Genomic DNA, 27,363 nt, shown 5'->3' on the forward strand with positions numbered 1-27,363 from the left:
GATTCTATTGTTTGTGGGTTTATCTTGCTTTTGTAACAGCTTCTGGTGAGAGCCTTAACTTCGCAAGGGAGGGAACATGGTGTGCATGTTCCCTGCTCCCCACAGCCCCCGTGCCAGCGCTGCTGTTCTTGATCCAAGGTTTGCTTCGCTCGCCTTTTCTTCACCTGCATCTGCTGTGTCTGTCCGCTCTGCATCCCTGCTTCAGCAGGAGCACCGCGATGGAGGGTGGACAAATCCTGTGATTTGTGGTGAGTGGAACTCCCCGCTCTCAGTGACCTGAGACCAGTTCTCCTCACAAATTTCCAGGCTCTGATTAAAGGGGGTGCAGAGGTGAGACATGACAAAACGGGGAAGCAGTGTTGGTACTCTGGGGAGATGGTCAGAGATTGACTTTACAGCAGTGAGATGCAGTTGGCCAGAGCTTTCTCAGCTCTCTTCCCTTACCCACTGCACCTCTGAGCCTTCCAGAAGCACTTCCATTCCCTGCATTTGGAAAAGTAGTAAGTTAGGGATAGAGTGGGTGTGATGAATGCTTTCCTACCACTTTCTGACCTTCCCTGCTGCTTGTTCCACTCTGCTTTTACTTTGCTGTGGCTGCAAGGCTCCTCTGGATGCCAGAGCTTCACCAGGACTCATACATTGGCTCCAGGGCTCACCTGGTGAGGACTTCTGCTGGAGAGTGTCATGTGGTGCAGGGCAGAGCACTCTGTTCTCGGCTGCTTTAGTACTTCCTCTCAGCAACCAATGTTTTAGAAACAAAGTGGAAGGACCAGCTGTATGGAGAGCCGCAGGAGAGCCTGTTTGAATCCACTGTGAAGCTGCTGGGGATTCTCTTCCATTTGAAGGGCCTGATGTTCTCCTGCATGGCCCCTTCCTGGGACTCTTGACTCCCTGGGAGCATGAGGAGTCTCAGCACTCCAGCTCTGCTGTGGAGCTCTTGGAGCAAATCTTGATTGCTTGCAGTTAGGAGGATTTTGCAGGCTCAGCTAATGCAAGCAGCGAGTTTAGTGTAGGAGGTGAGTGAGCAAAGTAAAAAGGCTTTGGCAGGGGTTCACGCAGGAACTGGCAAGAAGGGAGGGGTAAAAGCTTTGTGATTCTTTGGGAAAATGGCAGTGTTCCTCTCTAGGCAACTCCGATGGGGCATGGTGTGGGGCTGCTTTCTGTCCGTGTATTCCTTGGCTCCCTTCCCGAAAAACTTCAGGGGCTGAGGGGATGGGTCCTGGCTGAGAGGTCACTGCCTATCTCCTAGGGTCAATTCCTGGAATAGGTCTCTAAAGGAGGTTGGTGGCCCCTCATCCTCACTTGTGCTGAAACTGTAGTCCTGCCTTTAAGCTGAGTCACCCACACCTGGATGTGGGCTCGCTCAGGAGCTGGGTGGCTTCTAGGGAACATGGCAGAGCTGTGGGCAAGCTGAGGAGGGGTGAGGTGAGACTGGGGCTGGTGCAGGGTAGTGCAGCAGAGTGTTACAGAATCAGCACAGCTTGTCTGTTGAATGCTGTCCGGCTCACTTGAATGGGCACTAATGTTTAACGAAAGGAAGAAAGAACCCCTGCCCACCCTCTTTCATATAAGGAAAAAAGCCCTACTGTGCGCTGAAAATGCTGGAAAAGGGAAAAGAGGCAAGGATGAAGGACTTGAAGGAGGAGGCAGGAGTGCTGCAGCAGTGGCACGAAGGATCTTGTAGCGATAGCAGTGATGTGTGGACTGTAGGCACGGAGAGGTGGGGCTGGAGTCCACTGAGGAGGCGTACGGAGGGGGTGGTAGTGGGGAGCGGGAGCTGGGAGTACCAGTAGGATCCTGTTTGCCTCTGGAAATAACCCCAGGTGGCTCTGCAGCTCTTTGGCCTCGTCCAGAGGTGCTCAAGGCCTCTTGTCGTTGCTGAAGCTGTTTCCGACTTGGATCGATGCAGAGAGCTTGGGACTGGAAACACTGGGTAGAACTAGCCTTGCGTGCAGGCACAGGGCTGTGAGGTCTCCTGCCTTCAAGAAGGCCCTTTGTCTGTGCCACAGTGAGGTCTCCGCGGTCTTCTGAGAGGAGTGATGGAGCTCTTTGGCCATGCAGACTGTTTTCTGATGAGCCCTGAGTCAGGGGCCGCTTTATGGGGTGGGAGAAGTATTTTTCTGTGCAATCATTGTGTGGCTCAGTTTGGTTCTGTTCCCCCTTCCTCAAAGGAAGAGTGCAAAGGCTGAACTTGTGGAACCACTCCAGTGCTGGGGACACCTATGTGTGTGTACAGCAGCACAGACACACAGCCCCTTTGCTGGGGAGAGCACACACACGTGTGTCCTTACTGTGCAGCATGTTCTGTGTCCCCCACCTCCCCCCCCCAATACAAAGCCCTACACAGGAAATAGAGGGCTGTCATTGAATATTGATAGTGTTTGAACTAATTAACCAGCGGAAGCAAAGCTGAATGAGTCTCAGAGGTGCTGCACTGCCCCTGCAAACTCCGCTCTTGCCTGTAAGACCAGGTGTTTACATGTCTGCTGATTTTGCCCCCCTACCCATTCCCCTGGGAGACCCCTTGATTTGAAGAACCAGATGCTTGGCTTCCTGCTGAAACTTCAATACAGTTAATGTCCTGAGGGCAAAGAGAAGGTGTCCCTGCAGACCCCTCTGCATTCCTCCAGTCCTCTGCTCAGCACACAAGGCATCAGCAGCAAGCCCACTGTGGGAAAACCAGCCTGGCTCCCAAACACACGGGACTAGCAAGGCAGAGCAGCAACACAGGGCTGGTGCCCAGCAGTAGGGCTGCCTCAAGCTGTGCTTCATTTCTTGTTTCAGCTGAGTATTTCTCTAGTTCTTATTCTGTGGTTTGTGGTTGGTGCCTAGTGAGGTGGGGAAAGGGGGGCTCAGGGTGCAGACGGCTGGAGGGCTGGTTCCCACCCAACGGGGGGCTACGAGGGGCTCACATTCATCTGCAATCTTTGCAGTGGCAAATAATTGCCCCTAAGTCTATACCTCTGTGCTCTTATTTTTCATCATTGGGTTGTGCGGGTGTTGATGTTCACAGCCTTGGAGCTCTGCAGTCCAAGGAAGTTGAAAGCACTTTTGCGCCTCGTCTGCACCCTGTTCTTGGAAATGGCTTGCTTTTCTGGAGTCACACTAACCTGAGAGGTTCTGTGTCCTACAACTGCTTGGGGAGTCATATTTGGAGGGTTGAACTGTTTGTCTCACTTTGCATTAGGAAAGGTGATGCAGCCCAAACTGAGGTGTGTCTGGGGCTTAGGAGAGGGGTGGTGTTTATGGTGGTGTGTCCTGCTGAGGGACCAGCTGTGCTGAGCGCAATTAAACCTCCTGTGAGGAGTGTGCTCTTCCAAGAGGACAGGTAGCTGTGCCGATCGCCTCCCTTCTCCCAAACGCTGGTCTTGTTGCCAGCAGCAGGAGGTCCAAATGCTTGGCTGGGCTGTTGGCCTCCCAGGAGAGCAGTCTGTACCTGCCCTTCCTCTGGACCTCGCCAGCAGCAGCGGCTGCTGCCAGCTTCTGGCTGCTGGCCCAGGGAAAAGTAGCAGAATTGACCAGGCAATTGTTAATGAAAATCACAAGCAGGAAGATGCAGCCAAGCCCTGTAATTGCACTAATTGGAGCCATCGTCATGAACATGCTAAGAGCCGCTCTCCTGGTCTCAGCCCAGTAATTCTTCTAACCTCGTGTTTCAGCGCCTCCTCCACCGCCCTGCACAGACCCACATTCGCTGTATAAAGGGAGCTGGAAGGCTTTAATGGCCCTTGTCCTGTGGAGCTGCTGCTGTGTTTCTAGATGTGGAAGGTCTTCAGAGGAAGGCCCCAGGGAGAATGAGGTGGAGCTGGTGCCAGGTGTTGGAGACTGCTGCACAGCACTTCACTTCCAGCCTTGGATTCTCCCTCTGTGTCAGCCTTGGCCAAGCAGGAGCTTCTTGAAGTCGGAAAGTATGGGAAGGGGGAAGTAAGTGTTCAGCTGTCCTGAATGGCAGGGTCTGGGAGGGCAGCAAAGTGTGTGTTGGGAGGGGACTGTGTAGCTGATGCAGGTGGCTGACACTTTGCTGCATCCTGCCCTCTGAGTTTGGAGCTAAGAGAGTCTTTCTCCTCCTATGTTGAGTTAGAGATCAGAGAGTAATTCAGGTGAGGAGGGACCTCAGCAGCTGTCTACACAGGCAGGGCCAACTATGAGATCAGACGTGGTTGCTCAGAGCTTCATTCAGGCAGGTCTTGAAAATCTCAAGGTGGGAGACTGTGGCCTCTCTGGACCCCTACTTCGATGGTTGACTGACCTTATGAGGAAGAAGTTTCTCCTTATCTAGGCTGAACGTGTCTTTATAGTTATGCCCATCGTCTCATCCTCTGACTGAGCAGCACAGATAAGAGCCTGTCTCTGTCTTTTCAAATAACTTCCTTGTAGGTAGTAACAGATTGCTATGAGTTCCCCCTGAAACCATCTCTTCTCCAGGCTGAACAAGCCTCCCTCCCTCTGCCTTTCCTTACAGGACAAGTGCTTCAAGAAGCCCTGAGTACCTTGGTGGTCCTTTACCGAACTCCCACTAATTTGTCTGTGTCTTTCCTTTACTGGTGGCAGACACTGCACGCAGTATTGCTTCATGGGGACTAACAAGCACTGGCATAAAGGGATAGTCACTTCCCTCGAGCAGCCTTGAGGCTGTGTTCCTCTAATACGGTGTAGGATGCTGTCTTTGCTGCCAGCGTACACGATGCCCAATGTGCTCTCTACCAAGATGCCCAGGTTCTTTTCAGATGAGGAGTGGGAGAGCCAGGGATGCTCCTGGAGGCACCTGGGCAGAGAGAGCCCTATGGTGCCCCAGTACGTGTTTCAGTTTACTGACATTTACCATGGACACTGCAGGGGTGTTTCCCCCAGAGGGGGGAACTACAGCCTGTTCCTGAGTCTTCAGTGATACCGCCCAAGCTGCATGTGCTGGAGTTTGGTCTCCACAGAGAGTCTCAGCTTTGAGGTAGGTCAGGAACGAAGATCCTGAGTTCTAGAAAGCAGATTGTGGGATAAACAGGCACTAGGGGTCCCGATGATCTTGAAGGCTCTAAGCCCCCTGGGGAGGAAAGAAATGGGCTTGGTTTTAGAAGCTTCATGTGGTTTTGGAGGATTTGATTTGCAATTTTTGGTAAGTTAGGGCTGGCAGCATTGGAGCCAGGACTGACACAGGAGGGCTTGGCTGCAGAACGATAGGGTGCAGGGCTGTGTCACTGTGCTGGTAGGGCTGATGGTTGGTTATCCCGACTCTGAGACAGGCTCAGGCTGGTCTCGTGAGTAAGCTCTGCAGGCAGGGACTAATCCCAAGTGTTGGGTTATGTGTAGCAGGTCCTGAACCTCTTCTTGGCCTCTGTGTATCCTGTGGAGACAGAAAACTCCTTGCTTCTTGCAGGCATCAAGGGTCCCTCCTTACGCAGTACTGTCTGCAGCTTGTGCCTGCAGTTCCATAGATTTTTGAGGCCTGAAGAGACCTGAGACCATTCATTTATCTAGGGCCCCACTGTGACTCCAAGTAAGAAATACCATTACTCTGATTTGCTTGTAATGAACCCAGTGTCTTTCAGCTGATGTATCTTCCATGACAGGGTGGAGGACACAAGGAGGCAGAGCAGATGGCACCTCTCAGGTAGCATGGCCCAGTGCTGTGTTTCCCATTTACACTTTGCTTGACTACAGGTTCCAGCCTCCTTTATTAACAAAGAGCTCTTTCACACCAAGTATTTTTTCCTCTGTGAAGTGCTTATAATCAAATCACCTCTCAGGCTCCCTTTTTGGTGAGATAACAGACTGAACTCTTTCATTCTGTCCCTGGCAAGTGTTTTCTCCAGCCTCCAAATCACATTTGTAATTATTCTGTGCATCCTCCCTTTTTTTCAAAATCCTTTTAGAGATGTGGGCACCGCATCTGACTCGTAGCGCCATGCAGGGGGGAACCCTGCCAGCATCCTCCCACTCTCTGCTCCCCGGCCGTGCCTCTGAGCTTGCTGCTGGCACATCCCCTACTGAGGGTGTACAGGAGGCAAAGGGTCCTCTGTGTAGAGTGAAAAGAATTCTGATGTAGTCTGATGAAAGGCTCGTTTCCCCTCTACTTGATGCTGGCCCAGGTAGGTCAAGCCTCTTGTCATCACCCACTGAGGTTCTTCCAAGGTATCCCCTGTCCCTCCAGGTCAGCAGTTACAGGAGGATAAAACACCAAGGGACAGTGGGTTTTTGCTGGGAATTGCACCTGCCATTGTCCTCTCCCCATCATCATCTCCCCATCACTCCAGGTGTGACCTCACCAGTGATAGATAAAGGATGAGGATCTCCTCCCTGGACCTGCTGGTCATACTTTCCCTAATGCACCCCAGGAGGTCATTACCCTTCTCTGTGGCAAGGGCACGTTGTTGCCTCATGTGAAGATGTGGAGGGATGTAGCTGGAGGACAGGAGGGCAAGAACTTGCCCTGTCTAGCTCTGCAGGAGGGTTTGCTGGGGGGCACAGAGCTGTCCTGCGTGACCCACACTAGCATAAGTGGCCCTACCATCTCATCTTGTGCTTGCCAGCCTTGCAGAGCGGGGTAATTGCTTTATCTATCAGAGCTCCTTGCATTAAGAGGCAGTAATTGGCACCTGTGTTAAAGAGCCTGGTTTCAATTACTGCTGAATGCAGCTCAAACTCCAGAGTGGGGAGATTACGTGGGGGAGGAGCGGTAATGCTCATGTTTACTCTCTGTCTTTCCACCAGGTGCTCCTCTTCCCCCAGGGATGAAGTTTTTTGTTTTTTTTTTGGCATTTGCCTTGAATCTGCAAAGCCACCAGCAAGGGCTGCAGAGCCGTGTGTCTGAGGAGTGGGCAGTGCTGGCACAGTGCTCAACTTCTTCCTCACCTCCGACGGGTCTCACAGAAGCCTCCACTATAAATCCTACATTGAAAGGGGGGGGTAGCGAGGTGGGGCAGAGAATTGGTCTTTGTAGATGGCGAGGCTCCCCCAGCCCCGTGCAACAACGGTCCTGGGAGCTTTCCCAGACTCTCCCCTCAGCTCTACATCCCTCTTTGGCTTCCACTGCATCAGCACTCCCTGCGCTGGGCCCAGCCCTCTGCTGCTGCCATTCATCATTTCTCATCCAATAAATTACAGCCCCGTTAAAATGTACAGGGAATTGTTTTCTGTGTTTTAGAGCCGTGAGCCCTTAAATCTCCATTTGCTTAGTGGGTGATGAATGGGCAGTTGTGGTTGGAGCCCTGCGGAGGGATGGGAGAGCTCTGCCTCCAGAGTGCTCCCCCCCAGCAAGCAGAACTCCCTGGTTCAGTTCAGAACAGGGGTCGAGGGAGGGGTTTGGAGGGGCCAAGTCAGAACATCCGAGCTTTATTCCTGCACTGCGGGGGGGAATGTTATGTCTGGGAGGAGGGAGGGAGCTGCTCTGTGGGATACCAGGTCAAACAGTTGTGCTACAGGAGCCTGGGCTGGGAATCTTGAGCCTCCAGCTGCCTCAAGGACTGATTCAGATAATGGGGTAGGAACCCTGACATCAGGAAATGGGGATGAATGGAGATCCTCAGCACGGGGGGCAGCGGAACGAGGAATAGGGCTGCGATGGGTGGCAGAAGTGCAGAGGGCTGGGTACAGGCATTTGGGGAAAGACTGTGCTGGCATCCAAGGAATCCTGCAGCTTAGTGACTTCCCAGCGGTGGGAGGAGTCCTGCTTGATGCTGGAAGTAAGGTGGCTCTTGTAAGGTCACCAATGCTAATAGCATTGTGGAGATGTGGGGCATGTCCATCACTACATATTGGCTTCCTTCTTTCTCTGTGTGCCTGTGTTCTTGCAAATGTAGATTTAAGTCAGTCTTGCAGTGTTTTGGACCTGTCTGATGGTTTTGATGCTGGATGTAAGCTTTGCTGCATTACTTTTGTTCCACAGTTCAGTCTCAGAGTCCTGCGTTGACCAATAATAAATTCCTGAGTTAAGCTGCTCTGCCTGCACTGCTGATACATTTCAGTTTTTCCTCTCTTCCCTGTCTCTTCAGGCTGCAGATCCCTGGGAGAAGCCTGTGAGGGCAAAGCCAGCTCTGTTCTCCTGCCCAGGGACACAGTGCAGCAGCCCTTCCATTGTCCTGTACCTCCAGCACTTGCGTAAGTGGCAGGAGTAGGCACAGAAAGAGTTAAACGGTGCTGAAAAAATTGGTATTTAATCCACTGCTGTTCCTTCTAGCAAACCTAGATGGGAAAATGCCTCCCTGTTGGAAACAGCACCTCTCGGAAATGGAAATGCAGGGTGGCTGGGGATTAGGGTGCCTATCGCTGGAAATGGGTTTCTTATCGTCTCTCTGAGCTGAATTGGTGGGACAGCCTCTGAAAATTGAATTGCTTCCCTCTTTCTGTCTCTGGCATTGTATCCCTCCCGTGCTCTAGCCTTGCACCCACCTTTCCCAGCCTCTGGCCTCCCTTGTCCCCATCCTCAGCGGAGCAGGAGCTGTCTCCAAGAGGGTGCATGTCTGTGGAGACGGCCTGTCCCAGCTGGAAGGTGGGCAGGACTTGCTGCGTCTAGGAAGATTCATCCTTGGGATTCTGAAGGCCAGGGGATGTAGTCCCACTTCCCAAGCTTCCTTCTGACCTTGTGAAGACAGTGGTGGCCTGGCAGACCTTGGTTTAGGGCAGCGTGAGCCAAGGTGTGAAAGGATCAGAAGACATGAAGCACAACTGGAAATGAGAGCTGGTGATGAGGAGCTGGGGGGAAGCAGCGGAGAGGCAGAGGGGAAGTTGAGAGTAGCTGGAATGGATCAAGGAGAGACCAGGTTGGGCTGAACACATCAGAGCAGGAATGAGAATGAGTCTCTGTGTCTCTGTGAGACGAGGAGCACCCTGAACCTTGGGTCTTTGCTGTGCCAGGTGGAGACATCTCTCTCCCATCAGTGCTCAGGCTCTGTCCTGGGATGGCCAAGGTGGCTCTTTCAGTTCCTCCTCATGGTCTCTGTTCATGGTTTGAAACATCCCACACCACAAGCACCACCAGCTCTGTGTTGGCCGCGGGTGTCCCCACAGAGGTTGGGTGGTTCTCTGCTCCCCATGCCCACAGCAGGTCAGGCTGAAGGCAGACTGGGCATCTCCTCACTGTGTGGACTGTGGACCACAGCCAGGGCTGCGGCTGTGCTGCCTGTGGGTGCCCTCCCAGAGTGCCAGGGAGTCCTTTTAAGGTTTTTGCTTCCAGGTTTTGGTTTGGGAATAATTCTCTTTTACTGAGCTGTATGTTACTGTAGGTGCCAGTGCCTGATTTCATCCATTCTGTCACAGCATGGGGTTTTTTTTGGAGGAAATTCCCATCTCTGTTAGAGTTATGTGATAAGCACAAGAGGTGCTGAGTATATATCTGTCAATGGTGAGGAGTTTTTCGCTGCTCTTGCAGAGCTACCATCCCTGGTTAATGGAATCTGAAGCAGAACTCTCTTTCAGAATAGCCCCTCTGCACTGAGCCGGAACACATAAAGTAATTGCTGGCCATCAGGACAAAGCTCTAGCCAAGGGCCTGGTTCCTCTTGCAAGAGCAGGCTGTGCTCAGATTGCAGAGGCTTGCTGTCAGCCCTGAGAAAGAGTAGTACTCCTCCCTTCTTACTAGGGAGCCGTTCTTGCCCTCTGGATTGACACAAATCCTGACAAATAATGGGAAAAAGGTTTCCTTTAATCATACAAATACTTCCCTACGTTCTGAGGGGCAACAGCAGCTGGATCTAGCCACATCAGAGGGGTGGGCAGCCTTTATCTCTGCAGCAGAGGAAATGATGGACAAAGGCATTATATTACGTGCAGACCCTGTAAAAGAGCCAATCCCTGGAATGGGATGCACATTTCCTCATGGATCCCCAGCAGCAGCCACATTTGCATGGGGAGGACACAGCGGTTTGTTACGTGTGACACAGGCACAGCCTGAAGTGGTGGCCTGGAAAGCAGGGGCAGGGCTGGGGGCAGACCAGTGGCAGCCACAGAGCAATCCTTAACGCAGTTTCAGAAAGTTTTCCTTCTTTCCAGCCCTGTGGAAAGTTTCCTTCTGCAGAGCCTCGGACCTGCCCCATGGCCCTGTGCCTGGGGAACGGAGCCGTGGCGTTATCCCAGCAGGGGATAGTTTATCCCAGCAAGGGGGTTGTTTCTCCAGCTCTTTGTCTGGGGCCCAGTTCCTCGGTGTCCAGGTCCACTCTGGCACAGGAGCAGTCTTGGTGGTGCCATCTCAGCCCCCTGGGTGTCACCGTGTGTTTAACAGTTTATCCAAAGCAACTTCTATTTCATTTGGGGCTAAAACTGATAAATCAAGGTGACTTTGGGGAGAGAAATAATTCCTTTCCCAGGATTTGCATAATCCTAGCTGGTGATATGATAATAGTGTTTGTTAAAGACAGAACACAATGAATTAATACTGTTAAGTTGCTGCTGCAAAATGCAAAGCAGGTAATTTGCTGTGGGTGCAAGGAAGAGGTGAGTACAGCACAGGGCTGTGCAGCATCAGGCGCTGGAGACTTGTTGCCACAGGCATGGCCCCAGTGTAGCACAGCCAGCAACAGTTCCCCCTTCTATTCTGCTTGGCTGTGGCTCGTGGCTGCGCTGAGCTTCTCCAGGGCAGGATTACCTGTTTCAGTGCCTTTCCCCACTGTCTCTGTGGGGTTGGGATCTGCTTTGTCTCCCAGATCGTTCTGGAGAGCCAGCCAGGCAGGGCCTGTCCCTGCTGGAGGAGGGACAAGGGAGCTGAGGGTGACATGCATCGTGCTGGTGATGAAGGGACCCCCAGGCACAAGGATGCCCTGGGACAACCCTGGCACCACACTTCATGCCAGTTGCAGTGGTGAGGAGATGCCACCTTGGCCACCCCCAAGAGACTTTGGTGCCACTCAACCCCTAAGAGCTTTTCTTCCCCCTGGTGAAGAGTGGAGGCCCTGGGGCAGGTCGGCCAGCCTGGAGACCTGCTGGATCCAGCCCCGGTCCTCAGCTTTCACCCTGCACAGCTGGGCTCAGCGGTGGGATGAGCGAGGAGGAAGGGTTGGTACGAGGCAGAGGTGGGGAGAGGGGCTTGGGGAAGGTGCACTGGTGCCTCACTCCTTCCCTGGGCTGGTGCTGCAGCTCTGAAGCCATCCTTGCCTGCCAGACCCCACCAGAATCCTAATGCACCATTTATCTCTGCAGCTCCACGGCTCTATCAGAGGGGGATGCTGTGCGGGAGCCAGAGCAGGATTTCAAGCTAATTGGATTCTGTGTCTCCGTGGTTTCCCGTGTAGGCAGGCGACAGGGATTAGTGCAGTGTTTCTGAGGAATAGAGGAGAGCGAGGATGACCTGCATAGGGATTTCCTTCTGCATAGCCTCTGCTGCTACCTTCAGCAAAGGACTTTTTTGGACAGACTGGAAGGGCCCAAAGCACTGTGTCCCCACTCTGGGACAGCATCGCTGTTCGTATGGCTTGTGCTTTTCCCAAATCTTTGAACCGGGTGCCATCCCCTTCCCAGGGAAGGAAATTGCTCGAACACCTCCTGAGCCTGAGCAAGTCTGGTCTATTCTGCTAACCCAGTGTGGGGGGAACCAGAGGAGGAAATCAAAGAACTGAGAGCTCCTGCATATAACCAGCAACTTGCCCCCAGTTGCTCCCCTTTCCCTCCCCGCTTCCCTTCCCAGACCTGGCTGCTGGCTGGGAGCAGCACACATTTGAACCTTCTCCCTTCCCCCAAGTTGCCAGCCTTTTTTTAGAGCCTGTCAGGGCGGGAGCAGGATTCACCTCATTAACACAGATTTATTCCTGTATAAACATTTCATTCCTTTAATTGCGAAGCAGTGGTACTGCAGGCAGCAGTGGTAATGGCTCCATTTGCACTGGCTGTTGAGACAGTGCCAGGTGTGTGAGCCTGCAGCAGGGTACGCGTGGCACGCGGCCGAGGGCACACGTAGTTGTGACATGCCATGGTGTCTACACGTGAAAGTGGGTGCAGTGCAGGGTCAGCCAGTCTGGGTAAGCCCTGAGTCTCTGCTGTGCTGAGGGACAGTCCTCGGGCACCTGGATGGTTGGGATGGAGTCCTGGGGCAGCAAGAGAGAGGCAAGGTCTTCTCAGGGCCCCTTGGCCTCTCTGGGGCAATGGGGTGTGCCTGGGGTCACTGTTTCATGGCTCCTGGCACGACGGTACATACCTTGGGCACCCTGATCTGTGGAAAAGCACGTTCCCCAGCTCTGGTTGCCTTGCTGGCTTCGTTGCTTGCTCAGACAGCACAGAAAGCTGAGGGTGGAGAGAGGGTCTGAGCTTTCCTGTTTGGTCTAAGCCAAACCGAGGGGAGATGCTTCCATCACTAGGGCCAGGGAGGGATTCCCTGAGGAGATCTGGAATGTGTCCTGTTCCTGCCCTTGTCACTTACTCGCCAAAATGCCACCATGTCCCAGAAGCTCCCTGGGAGCCCTGTCCTGGCAGTAGGGTGGCTCTGGGGTTCTGCTCAGCCAGGCATCGATGCAGGAGGATGCACCCAGTCAACGGTGTCTGCTGGGCTCTGAATGCAGGAGCAGCAGGTACCTGCCAACCTGCTGCTGCAGTTCATGGGCTCTGTTCTCCCACACACTCATCCAAATGTTAATTTTATGGATGCCTTTATAAATCTTGCAGCTTTCCCCTGTCCATGGGCTACATAGATTTCATCTTGTTGAGAGGTGACACTTCTGGCCTTTGGTACCAGGCTATCAATTTAATACTCTGAGAGTAATAAAAGACATGGGACCATATTAACTCACGATTACTCTGCTGCTCCTTCCTGTAACTCCTTCTGTGCCACCTGAAATCCTAGGATGCTGAGTAAGTGCCTCAGCTGCTGGCAGAGCCACAGCCAGAGCCAGCCTCCCAGCTGGAACAACAACACAGCTTCCAAATTGTGAGCTGCTCTTCTCCTGCTTGCCAAGAAGATGGAGGTCCGTGCCCACCTCTCTGTTAGACCTGGCAATCTGGAGAAATGCTTGTATCCCACCTCCGAGACCCTTCCGTGTGTTCTGAGCGGGGGACACCTGCGAGCCTGCCAGCCACATTGATTTGCCAGGCTGAAAGGAAAGGCATTTCTCTGCTCGCTGTGAGACAGCCTTGCTGCCGACCAGCCTGGGAGAACATGTTTGGGTCATTCCATCAATGTAAAGGTTAAATGTTTAGCTGCAGCTATTGAAAACAAAGCAACAGCAGCAGCAACAACAACAACAGCAAAAGAATTCAATGCCTTATCAATGTCTGGATTTAAGGTTTGTATCTAAGCACCTACCAGGTATGGTGGGCTGAAGTCCTCGCTGCCCCGTGTGGCCTCTTAGTGCTTTCTCACCCGTGCGTCAGCTCTGCCCCACTTCACCCCACTTGGCGGCTTTGCAAAATGGATTTTTGGATTCGCATTTTTGCCTTGGAGGTTTTCAAGAAGCACCTGATGTTTTAAAGTGTGTCCGTACAATTTCTGCTCTCTCTGCCGATTAAGAGGGGCCTCTTCATGCTGGAGCCTTACTTTCAGCCACTCAACCTCGGTGAGAATGCCGGTGACCTACTCTAAGCGATATTTGAATATAGGTCTTTTGTTGGGTGAATGTGGACCTGGAAGAGTCATTTTTTTCCACCCTGCACATTTGCTGTTTCAGTAAATCACTCGTTTTCTCATACTTTTAACTTGTATTGTTTTGCAAAAACCACTTTATCAGTTTCTATTTTTGCATCGTAAAGCAGGTTGGCTTTTGGACAACGTGGCTCGCAGCTTTCATGGCTTCAGAACAACTTGCAATATGCATGTTACTAAAAAAAAAAACAAACTAAAACCTCATCATGATGAAATATATTTAAGAGTCCCATAATGCCTGAATTCCCTCTTCCTGTCACAACCATGGGCATGTCACAGCAGTTATCGTGCTGCCAGGCCATTGCCTCTGGAGACCAGGCTCACCCTTTGCCAATTTGGTGCCTCGAAGACCTTCAGAGTCCAAGGCAAACACCAAGAGATACTTCTTTCAAGACATGGGCAGAGGTCCTGCTCCACATGTATTCCTCCCTGCGCTCTGACTGTCTGTGTCCCTTTTCTCCTCACCCACCCAGGGTGGGAGCTCCTCCAGGCTCTTGCTGGCATGAGCTGCGCTTGATGGGGCCCTTTGTGCAATCCCACCCTGCCAGATGAGGGGCTGCAGGGGCTTTTGCCTCCTCAGGAAGGGTTCTTCAGTTTATACTCCTGCCTGCAGCATCCAGAGAAGCACCAGATGCTTGGACCTCCATACCCAAGGCCAACTCTGCTCCATGCAGGAGGCTCCTGGCAGCACCTGTGTGAGAGCTGGCGAGGGGCTGTGCCAAGGTCTAGGTGCTGTGGTGCTGTCACTCTGGTGCAGGGTGTTGGCATCAGGTGTGAGAACTGCTCTCTGTACCCTGTCACCCTTCTTCTCTTGGTCTCTGGCAGTTGCTGACCCTGTTAGATGAGCATATGGTCCACTACAACCCACAACCCGCCAGCCCCAGTGGCGAGAGAAGCAGAGCAGACTGATCCACTGCAGGGGGACTTCATCAAAGGGTTCGGTGAGGAGCAGTTGGGTGACTCTGCTGGCTCCTAAACTGGGCTCCCGTGTGATGGATGCCTTGGCCCCCCGTGATGCTGTGCATCAGCCCAGCCACAGGGTGCAGCCCAATGAGGTGGGCCTGGGGCACGGGCACCCAGGTCCCAGCTGAGCTGTCACCTGAGTAGCAGCAGCAGCAGATGGATGTGGAAAGCCTTTAAATTCAGCACATGATCAATACTAAACTGATCTTCTGGAGTCTCTTATAAAATTACCCCAGCCTCATGCATCTAATTGTAAAAAAATCACTCAGCACGCTAGGGAGGTGTGAGAGACGCTGCAGACCCCATTTAGGATGCACAGAGACAGAGTAAGTGACTTTACAATTGTTTCTTGCAGTAAATAATTCATCCACTTTACATTTGGTTTTATTGCTACCCCCGTGCCTCTGCCTTTCTACCAGTTTCCCTCCCTTGTCTTGAAATTCCCATACTGGGTAGTTTCTGTCATTGTGATTCCCTGCCACATGCACGTATGTGTGTGCTTGTACACACACACACTGAGACACAAGCCTGTCCCAGTCCAACTTTTACTGATTGCTGTACCAGGAAGAGCAGTGCTGGGGTAGAAAAGATGCATTTTAACTGCTCAGCCCGGTCCCTGGCCTGGCTTTGCCACCTTGGTCTCTGCCCCAGCGCTGCTTTCGCGTGGTGCCAGCATACAGAACTGTTTGGAATGCGTTAATGACGCTAATAGTATTTCTATACTAATTAGTAATGCTATTTGAACAAACTCTCTCTTTATGACACAAATTATCAGCCAGCCAGGTGCCGAGTGAGGGCTGCAGCTGATGCGCAGAGTGTGGCCATGAGGGGGTAGAAACCTGCCCTGGGACAGGGCTGTGGCAGGAGCTCCTCACCTGGCACCCATCCCAACACCCCAGGCTTCCCCACGCAGTCAGAGCCAGGAGGGACAAGGCAGCAGCTGGATGGGACCTGATATGTGGGGTACGTCACATCTGGGCTAGGCTGCCTGGTGGGCTCTGTCCGGATCACACACACTTAGCAGTGTGGACTCCAGTGGGCTGAACTGGGTGGCTTCTGTGTCAACGCCAGTTGCTACAGCTTCTAAAAACAGGTTGACAGGAGTCCCTGCCATGGGATGGAGCTTGTCTGGCCCCGTCAGCTGAGGCGAGGCTGTTATGGGCATCTCTGGAGACCTTGGCAGCACACTAAGCTCCTGGAGCATCCTGCTTCTGGGTAGTTTTGTGGAAAAGACTGAGGCTGTTGAGGGTTAGAGTTGAGGGTTAGAGTCCCTCAGGCATGAGATGATTTGCCAGTTTTTGACCAACGCTGCTCCTTGTGCAGGAATGTGTCTGCCAGTGGGTTGCCTCTCCATGAGGTGTGAATCCAAGGCCCCCAGTGCCATGGGCATGGAGTGTCTCCCAGCAGCTCTGGGTGGCACCTGCACATCATGGGCAGTGTCCTCATGGGCAGAGTGACCTCTAAGCTGGGCAAAGGGAGGCTCCACCTGACCATGGCCTGAGGTTGCTTGTTATGTCCCATCAGCAAAGCCTGGTCCCTAATCTGGGATCCCACCAGGGTGGGGAGGGTAAGGAGGTGCATGCACAGCCCTGCTGGCCCCCCACCACTCCGTGAAGGGGGATGGAGGAGCACAGGGCAGGCACCTGGCATCTCTGTGGTCTCTGGGACCAGTCCCTGGAGCAGAGCACTCCGGATAGCCCTGCTGATGACAGAAGGTGGCACTCAGCTCCTCTGGAGCCATCCTCAGGGCTCTGAGTTTGCTTTCCATCCAAGACGTGTGCCTGGGCTGGACCTCACACACTTCCCGTGGGCTTAGGCACGCAGTGCCCATGGGGCTGGTTGCCAACAGTCCCCCTGGGCCACCAGACAGCAGTCTGTGGGTCTGGGGCTGTCGTGGCCGCATCAGGCTGAGCTGACAGGCCTGGTGTGAAACAAGACAAATGGGCTGAACTTGGTGAAAATGATTCTAATTTATAATCTGCTGCTTTGTGGAGCTCCTCAATTAATTCTCTCTCGATACATAAGTAGGCCACATGTTTGCTTTGCTTCAAATGTAATAAACATTACACTCTGTCCCCTGCTTTTGGAGCTGGTTCCTGTCAGAGCATTAGTCCCTATAGCTAATTCCTCACACCTGTCTCCCGGGCTCCTGGGACCTGGGCTGAGCACGGGGCGGAAACGCCAGGCTCCAGGAAACTTGTGGCACAGAGAGATAAATTGCTGATCAAAGGGCTAGTGCACGGTGCCGCTGAATATTTAGTTGCAGGCAAGGCAGCCCAGCCTACCGGGGAAGGGGCTTTGTTCCCGAGGAGCTCTTTGCCTGGCTCCGCTCCGTGGGGCGAGCAGCTGGGCTGGGATGAGGTGCTGGGATCGGCTTCCCAAGGCAGTGGTGGAATCACCTTTCCTGGAGGTGTTTAAAAGATGGGTAGATGTGGTGCCGAGGGACGTGGTTTAGTGGTGGTTTTTGTCATCGTGAGGTCGATGGTTGGATTCAGTGATCTGAAAGAAATTCCAGAAATTCTTTACTGTGAGGGTGGTGAGGCACTGGAACAGGTTGCCCAGAGAAGTTGTGGATGCCTGTGACGGTGCTCACTTCCATCTGGTTTGATGGAATTATGGGTTATTGATTGCTGCGCAGAAAAGTGGGGGCAGCTCACTTGGCACCATGTTTTCACCACCCCCGGAGGAAAGAGAACTTTAAAAACCAATTTAGAGTGTAGTCTAATAGTGAATTTCAGCCCCCCTGCCTCTAACAGCCAGGCCTTTCTCTTCCCTCTCACCTCTGCTTCCCCCTCGCATCCACAGCTTCTCTGCTGGCATCTCAGTGCCAGCAATGCTCTTGCCTGGCCTTGGGCTCCTGTCCTGCCCTGGCTGGTCCAGAGCCAGCCACACTTGCTGATGGACCAGAGCCAGCTACTCTGTGTCCTGCAGGGTGCTGGCTTCTCCCTCTGCACCACAGGACCTGGTTCTGTGCTCGCCGTAGGCATGAGGAGCCCAAAGCATCTGACCCCACTGAGGGCACCACGCCGTGGGGGTGAGCATTCACTCTGCGCTCCCTGGGGAGGTCTTCTAGCAGGAGGAGCTGTGTTGAGGGCTTTCCAGACAGAGATGCCAGCCTGGTCTCGGGGCACATGGACCCCCCCCCCTTTTCCTGGAGCCCCAGGCTCTGGCACTCGGCTGCCCCGTGCAGGTCTGCCAGGGAGAGGAGCCAAGCAGCGGCTGTTATCAGGCTCACACAGACCTTCCCATCTGGCTGCTCTTCTGAGGAGCGATCCACGCTCCCCGCAGGTGCCCGGCAGCCTTCTCCAGGAGGTGCAGCTCCTCTCTCTGCAGAGCCTTGGTGAGAAACAGTCTCAGCCTGCCCCCTCTGAGCCAGGTTGGTGCAACCCCAGCAGTGCCTGCAGCCCCGTTTCTCCTCTCAGATCTGCAGATGGGAGCTGATACCCAGCCCTGGGATTTGTGTTGGAAGCTCGAGCTATGTTGCAAGAGGCTGGGAACACGAAGCTCAGCCTGCGCCTGGGTCCAGAGCATTGGGGATGGAGAGCTGGTGGGCTGCAACAAGAGGATGCACAAGGCCCTTGAGACTCTAAAGCCACCACTTCTCCCGGCTGCTGTGGGGCACAGTCCTCCCCTCTGCCCTGCAGGGATCTGCCAGGACACTGAACACCTGGGATCAGGGATGGTCAGTGTCTGTATCTCTCTGTCCTCCCCACAGACATTTGCAATCTGCTGCTGGAGCAGGTGAAGATGAAGGTGAAGGAAGAGCTGCCCACCTGCCTGAATGGAGCTCAGACTGAAGACCTTCCCTGTGGTGCAGTCAAGTTCAGTGGCTGCAGAGCAACTGAGACTGAGCCAGGGCATTGCCATCTCTCCTCTGTCTCCTGAAGCTGTCCCCACAGCTTGGAGACTGAGGTGGGCTGCAGCTGTGCCACTGCAAGAAGATGCTTCTGCATGGCACAGGGCAAAGCAGTGGTACCCTTGGGTGCCCGTCCCTGGCAGATGAGGAGGGGTGTTGGCTCCTGGGGACCTCTGCCAGGACACGTTTCCAGGCCTGAGATGGGAGTGTTTCTCCCTGATGGATGCAGTTTGTTTCAGAGGTGATGGAGCAGACTGAAGCTGGGGGGGAAAGGGGGCAGCCAGGCTGGTGGAGCAAGACATTTTGAACGCTTTTCATTCTAGCTCTCTGCAGCCCGTGCCTTGCCAGGAGCTGCTCTCTGTTTTCAGTTAGCTCTGTAATTGTGTTAGATCCCAGTAAACAAGGGCGTTCCAAGTGTGTTGCAAGAGCCAGGGCAGCTCTGCACATCTTGGTCATGTCCCTGGGGACCGGGTTGCTGGGTGCTGCTGGTGCCGTGACACAGCTGCTCCACACCTTGGCTTTGGGGATCCCCCAACACCTTCTCTGGGGAGATGGAGCCAGGGGTCTGGCTGCGGAGAGGGAGAGGACAATCCCCTGGCTGCCACCCTGGGGAGCAGGACTCTGCCCTCAGCCTGGGCTGGATGCTCCCAGCACAGCTCTGCTCCCTCTGCCTGTGGTTCCTGCTCTTTTCTCACCCCATCTACACCACAGAGAGAGGACGAAGGACCACAATGGCTTAGAAGAGGTAACGGAGCTGAGCACCAGGACCACCATCAGCCTTCTCAGCCTCGGGTTCCCTCATCTTTCTTGGTATTCCCCTCATGCTCAGAGAGCTGCCAGTGTCAGCCCCTGCTTGCACCCAGCTTCCCCATCCTGCCCTGGCTCCTGTCCTAAATATATTTTTACATTTTATGACTCTCAGAGGTTTTTAAATTTAATGGGTTCTTTTTTTTTTTTTTTTCTTTCTTCCTTCTTATCACCTGAGCTGGATCCTCTCTGAGCTGCTGCCAGCTCCAGGGATTACAAGTGAATAATTTAGGTCTGATGGTACGTTTGAAGTTTAAGAGAAGGAAGTGGCATGTGTAGCCTGCTCCTCATCCTGCCCCAGGGCCATGGCACAGGCTGCTGCTGTTTCTCCAAAGGTAATTTCAAGGATTCCCTAAGGAGCCCCACTCTCAATATTGCATGGCCCGACTCGGGCATGGCCTTCTGGATCCTGGCAGCCTGGAGACCAAGGCTCCCAAGGCAGCACAAGGGCAATGGGCTCCTTTTCCCCAGCTGCCCTTCTGGGCTGCAAGTTCCAAGCCCCAGCACTGAGGGATGGCTGGGTGCACCACGGACTGAACCTCAGCACCATGCCCATGTGAGGGACTCAGGGCTTTTCTTGCCAGCTCAGGGCCAGCAGGGGTTAAACACCAAACCAATGTGTGTGTCTTGGCAGCTCTGGAGCACAGTGAAGAAGACAATGGAGAAGACATGAAGAAACATGACCTGCTGGAGAGCTGACATGGGCTGGCTGCTGCTGGGCGAAGGAGTTACCTCTAGGGTTACCAGCCTGTTGTCTCCAGGTACTGGTGGAGGAAGGAAGGACGTGCTGAGCAATGGCAGTGCAGAGCTCTTGGCTGGCCTGCTCATCTTTGCTGCTTGGCTCTCCCAGGGAGCACTGAACATCACGGGGTCCGGCAGCAGAAGAGACTTCCCTCCCCGTGTCCCATGGGGAGAGAGCTGCCACCGGTGGTCTCTGTGGTCTGTGCTTGCACAGTGCCAAGTGTTGCTAGTTCTCAGGACAAGGGGCACAGAAAGATACCCTGGGAAATTAATTTTAACCCCCAGCAATTCACCATTCAGAAAGGTAAGTGACTTTTGTCAGGGCTGGTTCGGTAGCAGCCCCAACAGAGGCAATCTTTTCCTTACACACACGCTCCTCTTTGCAAGGTGGCTCTGACAAAACATAAGCATGAACTTTAGTTGTTTCCAGGAGCTCTTGGAAGAGCTAACAAGCGTATCACAGGGTCCAGCATTAAATCCTTCCCTGCTGGGATGCAGCAGAGAACGGAAACTGTCAGGCAGTTTGAGATCCACTTAACAGCAATTAGTGCAGATGAAAGAAGCACTAACGCAAAAGCCCCAGTCTCTCTGTGCCTCGGGTGGGAGGAGGAAAGGAATGTGTAAGAGAAAATGTAAACATGACAAAATGTGGCTGTGTATCCCACAAAACAATGAATCATTTTAACTTTTCCAATCCTTTTCATGCAAGCAGAAACAGTCGATCAATATGTGACAGAATTAAAGACCTGCAGTAAAGCCTTGGAGCTGAGGATCTGTGAGAATTGTGAGTACAGAGTAATCTGTGGAATTCTGCATACAGCATGAAGGGAAAGGCAAGTGTGTGTACAGAGGCCAGATGGTGCAACAGCAGAAGTCTGCTGGGCAAGAGGACTCCTTTGCCCACCCAGAGGAGCACCCGTTGGAGAGGAGAAACCATCACTGGCAATGGATATGGAGCACCTAGAGAAAGTAAGAGTATTTCCCAGAAAACTCCGAGTTACAACAAATGTGGCCCTAAACCACATCCTTGTAAAAGTCTGCGGTGTGACTCAGAATGTGTGTGTTCATAAAAGCTGCAGCCATAGCCACGGCTCTGGAGGATTTTTGGCCAGGAAGAGCATCTCATAGACTTTACCAGTGGTGAAAAGAGTCGGGAGATGCCATTCCATGACTCTGTGCCACAGCTGACTTCAAGACAAAGGCTGTTTCAAGGTAGATTAGTGGGTGATATCCCTGGAAAAAGGAAAGGCAGGCACACAACAGCTAAACAGGTGAATACTTAGTTATGTGCACACAGGGTGTGATGGACCTATTGAACCCATTCTAAAAGTGTCTACACTGGGCCATTTGAAAAGCAGTAGGGAAGACACAATTGCCCAGTTTGGAAACACTAAAAGTTTTAGAAAGTTAGCATCATTCTCTGGATCATGGTAATTGAGTGAGCTGAGGAGCTCAAGATGATGCACTTACAACAGGTCTTTTGGGAGGTTCAGATTCCTGCCGTTGCTCTTTGGGGAAGCTGGAGAAGTTTACCACATGGGCAGAGAAACCTGCTACTGGCAAAAGCAGGACCGTAGACGGCACAGGGAAAGCAGAACTTTGAAGAGAACTCAGACCAACAGGGGCTGCCAGGGGATGATGGAAGCCGAGGACTGACTGGGTGCAGAGATATTGTCTGTTAAAAGCAGTGGATCTAACAGTGGTGGTGGCTGAGCAGGATTTGAGTCAGAGGGGACTGGCCATGATGAAGGATAAGCAGAGCTGGGTCTGACGCTGCACCTTCTGGGTGTAGGCACTGGACAGGGCTTCCTTTCTCTTCAGCATAGGAGGCCTTTTCTGGTCCCTCCCAACCACATTACGGTGGTCTTCCCAGTGCAGAGCACAAATCCTTCAGAGTGCTGGGCTCAGCACTAATGTACTCCAGAAGCAGTCAGATCACTCTGCCTTTCTGGGCTGGGAGTCCAAAGATCGTCCTAGTACCAGAAATAAACAACTATTTTCCAGCTTGCATCCTCCCCTCAGCTTTTTGCAGCCAGATTGTGGCTTTCACTGCGCCACAGTTCTCCTACTATTGTTATGGGAAAACTGTGATTGCTTTGAGCTCTTTCTCTCTGCTCCGGTGTCAGGGCCACAGAAGAGCGTGTGTGAGAGAGTGAGTGTGTGTGCACGTGTGTTTGCTAGGGAGAGGATGACAAAAGGAGGCTGTATGATGCTCCTCCTGCCCATTAGCCTTGTCCTAAGCTTTCCATCTGACTGGGACCCTTGGATGCAGCCTGGATTGATAGCCCAAACCTCTGCCTTTCCTCCGTTTTCTTTGCTCTGCTTTGTTATATTGCGAGTCTAGAGCACAGCCTCAGTTATCCACTCTCTTGCAACACCTGGGTGGTGAAGCACGCATCTGGCTGTAGGTCTTGGGAGCAAACAACTTGAAATGAGCTCCTGTGCCACTGATGGAAGGGCAAACACATCCCACAGCAGGGTGTCATTCTCCCCGGCTCACCTCTCGGTCACGCTGCCTGCCCGCCCGCCAGCAGAGCCAAACACTTGCCACCGGGCTTTCTTCAGGACGCACTCTGGGACTGGCCCAGCAAGGAATGACTGCTGCAGATAACTGCCCCAACATTTAATTTTTATAGTCTGAGTGGCAGGATTTCATGCTGGGCACAACCAGCAGTGGAGATGAAAGCTCGAAGCCAAATAGACATCACAGAGCCAGTACAAATGCTATTTATTAAAGAAATGCCTGGATTGCAGAGGAAGCAGAAAGGTGCGTCTTGAAAGGAACCTTTAATGCCTGTGAGTGAAAAGCAACAAGGGCTGGGGAAGAAGGCGAGCTGCCAGAGGCACCAGCGAATGGACCCGGTCCTGGGGTGAGGTGGCAGCAGGAGCACGAGGCTGGGAGCCAAAGGGTAAGTCGTGCTGCTGCTTCTGTAGCCATAAAATCAAGAGCTGGGTGAAGGGGGTGGCCAAGCTGTGCTGAGGGGCAAGAAGGTGCTGCTGGGGAAGGGGACATCCCCAGGGTTCCCCGAGGAACTGCCGTTCTCTGCTATGCTTCTGTGCAGAAAAATTAATAACCGTGCCCTCCTGCCAGCAGGGTGTGAGGCTTTTCTGCTCCCTTCAGCAGCAGAGCAGGACTCCAGCTCCCACCTCGTGGTCCAGATGGAGTGTCTCAGCTGCTGAGCTCACCTCCCCATCTCTTCCCAGGCTGTGGAAGGGCTCCAAGCCCTCCTTCCCCCATCACCGCAGGGGCCTGCCCCATGCAAGGACACATTTCCCCCTTCAAACAGTGAACCAGTCCCTTGCTTCCAGCTGTACATACTCTGGCCAGGCTCAGGACACTTATGGGGTGGGCACCACCCAGGCCACCCTTGCCTTCCACATCACCTCCCTGCCCTCAGACCTTCATTTTCCCTTGGTAGCCCCCAAATGATGGCACACCAGCCGCTCACATGCATCCCTGTCCCCAGCCCTGGAGTCACTCTGAGCAGCAGAATCTGCTGCATTAGGTCGATTTCAAGAGCCCCTCCAGGTCAGTTAGCAATTACCTGCACCAGATACACGCTTGGAAAGGAGCTTCTGATCTCTTCAATGCACTCGTTTTCCTCTTTCAATTTCAAATTCGCCTCACTGGAAATAGGCACTTCAGCCTCTTTTACAGACCATGGTAAATTAGGATTTCGTCCAGTTCTGTTGGTTTTGCTGATATAGATGTTTTTCCCTACAGAGGCAATGCCACGGCCAATCTGAGGTGTGTCCAGACCCCCTCCATCCGAACTCCCCCAGCTGAGCCTGCAGGTGATGTCATGGTCCACAGAGTGTTTCTGCACAGACCCTGGCCCTGGCACATGCTGAGGAGCCTCTCCTGGGATGGGCACCCTGGTGCCAACGCTCTTGGTATCAATTCAGAGTGGTGGCTCATGTTGTTGAGACATGGCCAGTGAGCAGAGGCATTCCCTCCCTTAAAGAGTCAGCTGCAGTGCATGTCTCCAATCTGCTGGCTCCAGTCTTGTCCTGGAAGGAAAAGGACTGGAAAAGAAGGACAGCCAGTATCTTTGTGTCTGTCCTTACCCTTGTGTGGAAACTTGACTGCCAACAAGTTGTCACAAAGATGCTCTCTACAGTGACATCCTTCATGCTGGGCTCTTCCAGCGTAGCACTGGTCACACTGTGGGAGTGCTCCGGCTGGTTCCTTCTGCTGCTCAGCTAAAGAAGACACGTTCTCCTGCTCCTGCCCAAGGACAGGCTCCCAAGGGAAGGGACCTGCGCTGCAATCTTGCAGCTGGTGCATCTGTAGCAGCCTCTGGGGCCACTGCAGAGCCATCTCCTAGCCCTCCCCTCCAGGGGTTCAGCCAGGAGGGGCCAGGGCCAGTTGTAGTCTTGCCACTGGTGCATCTGTGGCATTCTCTGGGGCCACTGCAGAGCCATCTCCTAGCCCTCCCCTCCAGGGGTTCAGCCAGGAGGGGCCAGGGCCAGTTGTCTGCATGGAGGACACTGGGGAAGGGGTCTGGCAGTTTGCTGCTGGCCTCTCCGTGGGGCTCCTGGGGCCTGATGTGGTCACACGACGCCCTATCCCCAACAAGTGGCTCAGTGCTCGGAGGCAGAAGCAATTTTACATAAAGTTCAATTAAATATTTGCTTTATAATTGCGCAACAAATTATTCATAAAGGCATTGGAATCTAATCACAAGGCTGACACCGTGGAGTCTGCAAATGACACAGTACTTGGGGAGAATAAAGATGGGGGGGGGGAGCTGCCAGGCTCTGGTGACAGGCAATGCCTGAATGTGTGGGACAGTGGGAATGCTCCCAGGAAAAGGCTCGAAGAGGTACCAAAGAGGCTCGGCAAGGCAGGGCCGTTTGGCTGGCAGGAGGAAGTGGGGTGGCATGTGAGAAATTGCTCTGGGCAATAGTTTGGGGTGTTTGGTCCATGAGTGCCCAGAAAATTTGGGGCAGCGCTGGGCTGTGCCCCCCCCAACCAAGTTACCTGCACTCCAGCTTGGTGTGGGCAGGCTCGGTGGTGTGTTAGGGAGTGTGATCAACTCCTCATGACCTGTGTGATCACAGAATTGCTGCCTTCAGCTCTTGCCCCCATCTCCAGCAGCAATCACAGGGGGTGCCCAGGCCTCTCCCAAGCCGTGGGGTGTGAAGAAATGCGTGTGGTGCAACCAGCCTGCAGGGTCCATCTTTCTAGACTGGAAAAAGGCAGGAGGCAACCTGGGCATGTAATGTGGCCTCCCACATTGCAGCCCCCAGGAGACAGCCAGCATGAGGCAAGGATATGCTGCTTGCAAGAGGTGGCTGCTGACGTGACCACCCAGGGACCTTCTGCAGAGAGTCGGGCAGGAGGACTTGCTTCCATGCAACCTTCATGGCATCCTGAGCTGCAGCTCTGGGAGCAAAGCCCTCTCAGCCGGTCCTAACACCCCGTGTTCAGCTCCTTTTGGGATGACCTTGGAGGGCAGCAGACTGAATCTCACACCCCATGAAGAGCCCGACCGGTGGGACTGGGCTATGTGAGTCTTTGTGTTGCTGAGATGAGGTGAGAGAATGAAAACCCATCTGCTGGGCAGATGCCAGGTGCTGCTTTGCCTAGCAAGCACCCATCCCTCCCAGATTCTGTCCCCTGCTGTCATCCTGGGCAGTGGGCTGCAGACAGCCCCTGTCCTGCCAGGGAGAAGCCCTGCAGGGCGCCCAGCATTAGGCAGGTTCTGACTGACAGGGGAGCTGGATCCTGGACAGAGAGCTGGACTGGAGATGGATTGCCTGCCAGCCAAATGTGGACATTAGACAGGGAGTTAGATTAATGGGAGCTGGCTCTGCCAAGAGAGAGGTGAGTCACAGAGCTTGTCCTGTGCTGAATCTGTTTCTCCAATAGGGAAGAAGTAGGAGGATTTAGCAAGATTAATCTCTCTTATAGAGTTGTGAGAATAGCCAGGATTCATGGGCTTCTCAGCAACAAATTTTCAATAAGGAGACAGGACTTTGACTTGCTCCATGTGGCACAGCACAGATCTGTACTGGTAACACTGGAATTCCCTGCCACTGGTCACAGGTAAGATCCACCATACTTGTGTGCTCACACATGAACCCTGCAAAGCACAGGCTGCACAGAAGCACTCAGGAAGCAGGGGCTCAAAAGCCACTTTTTCCTTGAATTTTCCTGAAGTCGTCATCTGCAGCAGCACTACCCCAAACAACGCTGGACCCTGCACACAACAGCTGAGAAGGTGGTAAGAAGGATCTCCTTTTGGCAGCTGGGAGGGGTTGGTGACACATCATCTGGGAGAACTTGCCAGGTCTCTGCCGTCTTTGCACGCAGGAGGAGCAGGGAGCAGGACTGGACAAGAGCCAGAGCATCTTTCCTGGTGTGATCAAGGCTTCCCTCTGGCTAACAGTCTGTGATACAGCAGGAACGACAGACCTGGCCGGAGCTGCTAGGGAGAGGGGAGGGAGAGCAGGTCAGTCATGGCCACGTCTGGGCAGGAGGTGATGGGGAGCTCTTGGGCACCCCTTTTTCTGCCCCTCCCAGCACCAAACTCACCAGGAAGAGGAAATCTTGGTAAGCAGTACCTGTTTACGGGAACTGTGGAGAGAGAACCTCAGTGCCAGTGAACCAGGGAGATTTTCTTGGAGAAAGCAGATTTCCATCCCATGTTGGAAGTCCTCTTTCTTACTGATATTTCTTTAGTTGTTCGTGTCATGGCTCTTCAGTCTGAGCAGTTTTACAAACGTGTTGTGGAGATGAAAGCACCAAGGAAAGCTGCTCAGGATCAAGTTGGAAAAGCTTTTAACTTTCAACTCCTCACAGACAAAGGCACACAAAAGAGAGGGGAGAAGGAGGGCAGTGCAAATACTGGGAAAAGGAAAAGGAAGGAGCAAAAAGAGATAAGGAGAATAGATGAGTGAAAGAGACAGAGCAGAGAAGAAAAATCACAACAAGAAAAGGAACAAGTGACTAGCAGAAAGAAAGGGAGAGATAGCGAGAGAACAAAGCAAAGGGGCCTGGAGCTCAATGAGATGGGGAAAGTATATCAGAATACGGGAAGAGTGCTGCAGGTAGAGGAGAGCTAAGAAATACAAAAGAGCTATTTGAATGCTGGGATAAAGCAATGATGGGAATAAGAGGAAAGGAGAAGCCAGGTGAGGACTACATTCCCATGGAGATAAAGGGGATGGCAGCAAAGTCAAAGGATAAACCCACCCGTCCTTCTGTCACTTGAGAATAGAAGACATGACGTGAAAGCGACAGGTCGATTTTTGAGAGAGGTTGTGGGATGGAGCTGTGGAGGCTGTGTTCAGGGTTCACACCTGTGGGGAGCCACGCTCACAAAAGGAGTGATCGTGTCACAGGTGGTCCTTCTTCCCCTGCTTTGCATCCTCCGTCATCACTTCCCCACAGGTGTGACCTGGGCATACTGTGAAGCATTGCTGATTTTGGGTCTCA

The 27,363-nt window shown here is 53.1% G+C and overlaps 1 long non-coding RNA gene across 2 annotated transcripts; it reads left to right on the forward strand.

Annotated features, from left to right (window-relative positions):
- The first annotated feature begins 189 nt into the window (after positions 1–189).
- LOC106889003 lies at positions 190–24,228 on the forward strand. Of its 2 annotated transcripts, XR_001412240.1 has the most exons (4): positions 190–248; positions 18,231–19,513; positions 19,813–22,828; positions 23,644–24,228. It is a non-coding gene; the product is annotated as an uncharacterized LOC106889003 (long non-coding RNA). The 2 variants fall into 2 exon arrangements; XR_001412239.1 differs by having other exon boundaries at positions 19,813–24,228.
- The last annotated feature ends 3,135 nt before the right edge of the window (positions 24,229–27,363 follow it).

Source organism: Calidris pugnax, unplaced genomic scaffold (assembly GCF_001431845.1).
Source record: "Calidris pugnax isolate Ruff unplaced genomic scaffold, ASM143184v1 scaffold118, whole genome shotgun sequence".
Classification (NCBI taxonomy): Eukaryota; Metazoa; Chordata; class Aves; order Charadriiformes; family Scolopacidae; genus Calidris; species Calidris pugnax.